Source organism: Rhinatrema bivittatum, chromosome 13 (assembly GCF_901001135.1).
Source record: "Rhinatrema bivittatum chromosome 13, aRhiBiv1.1, whole genome shotgun sequence".
Lineage (NCBI taxonomy): Eukaryota > Metazoa > Chordata > Amphibia > Gymnophiona > Rhinatrematidae > Rhinatrema > Rhinatrema bivittatum.
The window spans coordinates 76,082,728-76,088,769 of NC_042627.1; the positions used below are offsets into that span (position 1 = coordinate 76,082,728).

The window sequence follows — 6,042 nt, forward strand, 5'->3', positions numbered from 1 at the left end:
GAATAAAAATATTCGTTGTATAAATTTTCCCAAACTTGTGGCTTCAACCCCGATGCAACTCTGGAGAAGATATTTGATGGAGGTATTAGCTATACCTGAAGCTACTCTGCCCATTATTTCCAAATTATATTTCCTTCTTCCATTAAAGAAAACCTCCAGATTAGATCAGGGAGTAAATATTCCAAGGCAGGAGTTACAACCAGCCCATGAATTAAATTTGAATATTTCTGAGATACTGGAAAAATCAGAGACTGAGTTAGTGAAGTCTACCACACTTTTGGTAACTTTCATGTTAGAGTCTGATAAAGACTGGATTTTTAGAAAATATTTTCTAAACAGGTCGAAAGAATTCCTAGACTGTAGGGTCCAGATGTTCCCAGATCTATCACGTCAAACTCAGAAACGTAGAAAACAATTCCTTTTTATTAAGACCTCAGGCATTACAACTTGGTATGCATTTTATTCTGAAGTTTCCATGCAAATGTTTAATAAAATTAAATGGGAATACATGTATATTTATACAACCAGCACAGCTTACGCAATTTTTAGTTAATAAAGGAAAACCACTGTTAAGTTCATCTCCAGGAACTACATAATGTGCTCATTTGAAGGAGTTAGATCTCTTTAAAAGTTTAATAACATCCTATAGTCAAATTGCTTTGAATTGATATACTGTATGTATTCGTATACTTGAAGTTGTGTAAATTTGGATCTCTTTTGAGGGCTTGATAGACAGGAATGGAAAGAATTTGTTTTCCTTTATGAGTTATTACAGTTGAATTTGTACTGTTTCTATTACCTGTAATTCTACTCAAGTTCGTTATTGCTTGATGTTTTACTAATGTAAAATTTAATAAATAATAAATTTAAAAATATATATATATATATATTAATGAGCTGAGACACACATGCAAATTCATGCTAAGCACCTCGCTATTATTTAAAAAAAAGGGTTAAGGGAAAGACAACTTCACCTCCCTGAGATATACCTAACTTCTATGCAGTAGCCTCCAGGAGCTAACACAAGGCCTGATATAGGTGACAATATCCACTCCCTCCCCGTCCCAAGCTGCAATGAAGGACCTTTCCTGGAGCACTCCTTCTCACTAACCTGACTGCAGCAATGCCCCAGACCCCACCCAGTTTACAGGCTCCCTGGAGTTTGGCACTGGATCCTCCCACTCCTTAAGGAGCATCAGCCCCTGTGAAGCCAAGCCTCATAATCCTCCCCCAACCCCCAAGTTTACCCTCTTGGAAGAGTTCAGGAGGGAGGGAGCGCTTCTCCATCCTATCCCACTGGTGCCGTCTAATTAAATGGCATCCGATGACTGCATCAACATTTCTAAACCAAGGAGCACTGCGAGACTGAGGAAAGGCAAAGGTGGAAATGCCAGGGGAAGCAATGTTGGACTGGAAGACCTTAACTCAGTGGCAGGAGGGGGATTGGGGACCGATGCCGTATTCAGAAGCATCTTTAAACCAAAGGGGGGGAGGGAGAGAGGTGTTGCTCCACGTGGGTGTGGGGGAGCAGCCCAGATTGGGGGGGGAGAGGGGGGGCCTTCATTCTGCATCAGAGGAGGAGTATGCGAGGAACACTGCCTCCCATCCCAATGGAGTAATGGCAATGCATTAGCACTGCTAGCAGCGTGGGTGTTAACTCCCACAAAATCCCAGGTTCTGGGCACTTAACATCGGGTTTTCTGGCAGATGGCACCCATGGTAAAAGTAGTCGATGATGCCCATCACTAGCTGATTTTACCATGGTTTTAGAACCCTGGCCCCCTCACTTTCCTAAGTGATTACCACGCTAGAAACAGCAAGCCAAGGAAAAACACAACAGTGTGGAAAATGCTGGTAAGAATGTGCCAACCTTGCTTTTATTGAAAATAATTTTGTGACAATTTGCTACTTTTCACCTTTCAGCATAAGATTTAGTGGCAAGGATTTCTACAAAAAATGGTGCAATCTTTTGGAATTAATGCTAAATCAATGGCAAAATAATGAAAACCCAGTGGGGCAATTAAAATATGCTGAGAAAAGTATCTTTTTTTTTTGCAAAAGATCAGTAAAGGGGAAGATCCTACCTTTTTGCTTTCAGTATGAAAATCAGCAGTCAGCTGTTGGGGTTAGTGCCGGCATTAAGTCAGAAGCTGATTAGTCTCTCATCTAATAATGGGTCCTGAAGTCGCAAGAAACACAACTGCTCTTACCAAGGATTCAGTGCAGAGTAAGAAAGCAGAACGTAGTTTGACTGGACTCCTACTGCTGATTCATGGTTCACAATGTGAGGCCTCCTGGAAGCCAAATCGGTCACATTCGATTGTCCTTGCAGTGAAGGGAATTCTGATTATAAGTGAAAACGTTGCATGAATTCATGACTTCTAAATACTGATAGCTAAAATTAATTCTGCATAAGTACGAGAGGGCTATAATTGTGCTTACTTCCTGTAGGTTCATTTAGGTAAAATATATATACATCTTTTCTTAATGTTACTTGGCATGAGTATTTTCTGCTTAATGCCCTTCTTTTCTATTAACATTCAGTTCAGAAGCATCGAACAGACTTTTCTCAAATGAAACTTTTGACAACCAAGCCTTTTTTTTTTTTTGGTAATAGTTGGCACTTTCTTATCTTGGTCAAGGTATGCCCTTGGCATGCTGGATACACCGCCTGTTCCAGTTTCTCTGGTACTCTCCTCTGTTCATATCTTTCAGAATCATTTCTCCTGCAGAAGGAAGGGGACTGGTGCTAATGGACCTTAAAGGTGCTTCAAATACTGCAAGCTATATTCAACGTTTGAACGCCAAGTTCAAGAATATTAGAAAACTAAAGTGAACGTTCAGTTGGATTCCAAAGCGTTCTTATTGGTTGAAACACAGGACAAAAATCCCAGTTTATTGTTCAGATAGTTCACAACAACTGATTCTTTTTGACAACTATCATGGAAGCCATCTTGAAAGACCATGAATCAAAGTAATTTCAGATTCAATTAGCAATAGGCATCTTACGACAGACCAATTTCCCAAATATTCAGCCAATCTTCTGGACGTGACCAACCTCTCCTTATACGTTTCCTTATCGTTTCTTTCCCCATTCCATCGTGGCGATAGCTACATTCTCTATCCCTGCCTTCGTCAGTGCTTCGTGATTCATTTCTTAGAGTCACTGCAAAAATGAATCATGTTCATCCTTTTCTTAAGGGGAAAGTTGACGAGATGCGGCCAAACAGCTTCCTGAGCTTTTGGAAATTTAGAGGATGGAAGCTCAATCATGTGTCAGCCAACTGAAGGTGGATGTTATGGCCTAACTTCCTGTTTGAAAGATGGGATTTGGAGCTGCTGCCGTAACACTTAGATTCTTGGCTCTGTAAAAACATGAAAAGAAAGATGTGTCAAATCAGTGACCAAATGCTTAGAAACCAGCGGCTGCAGGTAGATAATATACACAGGACAGAGGAATAAGATTAACAAAAAGCAAGTTGATAACCAGAGCGAATGTCAATGTGGATCAGTAATTGGGAGCAAGTGCACAAATGTAGAAAAGCCAGGCACTTGCAAGGATTCTGGATGTAGAACGTGAAGCAGGCGCAATTAGTGAAAACTCTTGACAGAAGGATTGTAAAAATAAATAACATTCTGACTTGAAGTGGCAGGAATCATAGTATCAGACTGAGACAGTGAGAGTGTGATCTAAAGACAATTCTGTGCTAAAGATTACACCTCACCCAGTTGTATGCATTATGCAAAAGATCAGGCGAATAAATCACCCCCAAGTTCAAGATAGCATCATCTCCACTAATACAGAGCTTCTGCACCTCTCAGGCAATAATTGTAAAACATCAAAGACACCTAGTTGACAATAGGTTCTATGTTCAAAAAGACAGAGAGTAAATGTTTATGCAGTTGGCTCAGGTTACATACATATATCTTGGCCATTTAAAAACTTATTTTTTGATACTTGCATAATATTTTTTTAGTAGAAGCTTTAGAAACGAACTGAAGAATCACATTGAAATGAGGATTTATTTCTTAATTACTTGGCTTTAAATCACACCCTTTTGAATAAGCAATTCACTCATAGTGGGTTGCGATATATTAGAAAGTTTAGCTTACAAACAAATAATTTGTAGCTTCACATTACAAGGGAGTAGGCAATTTGAAATAGCAGCAAGCGACAGAAAGTGCTTGCTGCTTAAGGCCGAACTCTAAAATAAATCTAGAAACATTGTACTAATGATTTACTCAAAAAATAAGCGTCATTGTAATACGATTGTCGCAGCTGTTTAAGGCATTTAAGGTGAAAGTCAGGTAGTTCTTTTGGTCAATTCTGAGTTAGCAATTAAAGGCTTGGTAGACGAGCCAAATCTTTATCTGTTTCCTGAAATGAGTAGTCCTGATTTCATCAGAGCTCTTCTGGAAAGACTTCCACACAGCAGGAGCTGCTCCTGTGAAGGAACCATTATGGGTGCCTGTTCTTACTACTTTTGTGGACAGAGTGGTTAAGAAAGCCCTGACTGAGAATTTTACAGGTCTGGAACGCATGGAAGTGGAACATCTTTAGCTCGGGTAGGTTTGACCTTGAGGGGATGCAAACAGATCTATTAAGGGTGTGCTCCACCTGTGGAATTGTTATACCCCCTGTCCAGGGATTATGTATGGTGTTCTGGTACCTGACTCAATCTGTCTGTCAGGACATTCTCCTTGCCTGCCAGGTACGCGACTCAGAGGGCCATTCCCTGAGAAATGGCCCAGTCCCACATCTAGACAGTCTCCTGGCACAGGAGGAACAATCCTGCTTCTCCCTGCTTGTCGATATAGAACATTGCTACTTGGTTGTCTATCTGAATGAGGATAACTTCGTTGGCTAACCAATAACCAATCTCTGAAAGCCTTTAGGGTATACCGTATCACTCTTAGCTGTAGAAAGTTTATCTGATGTAGACTTTCTTCAGCAAAGCAAAGACTCTGGGTGCAGATTCTCTCTACATGGTCTCCCCAGTCCAAGTCAGATGCATCTGCGGGAGGAATTTGGAAGGGTATTCCCCAGGCCAAATTGCAATGAATGAGCCACCAGGACAGACAGTCCTTCAGAGGCTTGATGATGCAGATGCTGCCCCAAAGATTGTGAATAGCTTGATTCCAATGCAATCTAAGGGCCCAACGGGCTCTTCTCATGTAAAGACATGCCAAAAGCGTAACATGGACTGTTGATGCCATGGGGCCCAACAAATTCAGCATGTCCCAGTCTGATGCCTGCTGACTTATTCTTATCCTCTCCACTCAATGTAATAATCCTCTCTTTCCCGAGTTTTGCTAAGCAGCATTCCTATAAATTTCAGTTAAGATGATGAACCTGAGCAACTCCAACACCTGGAGCTTGGGATACACATGCACCACCACCACCACCACATTTTGTGAATATACATGGTGCTGATGGCCAGGGCCAGCTCTAGGGCAAACAGCGCACTAGGAATCTGAGATCTTTTCTCTAACCTGGAAATCTCTCTCTGGGTACAAGTATCCAGTCACGGCGCCCAGGGACATCATTTTGAACTTTCCCCTCTTCAGGACCTTGTTCAAAGCCCTTAAGTCTGGAATGGGGTGGAGTCTTGATTTTCGATAACGCCCTTACACCAAGCACAATACTAACTATAATACTTCAGAGCCAGCCGTTCAGCAGGGCAGCGCGTTTCAGTCGAAAAAGCTTTGGGAACGTACTGCATGTCCGTTGTTGCGTTGAAAGCTACCATCGCCTATAAGCCACACGGTTCCGGACGCAGCCGACTCCTGTTGCTAAGCAACCCGCCCGCAAGCCTACGCGTGACTTACCCGGAAGAAAGTCCCCACGTTCCGCCCTCAACTACTTGTTTTCGACAGCCTGTCCACGTGATCCCAGGTGCCTTTCGATTGGCCAAGCTCCCACGGGCAACCTTCCCCGCCGTCCAATAGCTGCACCGTTCACGAGCCAGCGCTGGCCGCCGATTGGCCCGGAGGGGCCGATCACGCCGGCTCGCACGCGGGACGAGTGTGGAGTTTCGAGCA

The 6,042-nt window shown here is 42.4% G+C and overlaps 1 long non-coding RNA gene across 1 annotated transcript; it reads right to left on the reverse strand.

Moving 5' to 3' along the window:
- Window positions 1-1,849: 1,849 nt before the first annotated feature.
- LOC115075351 lies at window positions 1,850-5,819 on the reverse strand. The gene is made up of 2 exons (XR_003852473.1): window positions 5,494-5,819; window positions 1,850-3,365 (listed from the first exon to the last, which is right to left on the reverse strand). It is a non-coding gene; the product is annotated as an uncharacterized LOC115075351 (long non-coding RNA).
- Window positions 5,820-6,042: the final 223 nt, after the last annotated feature.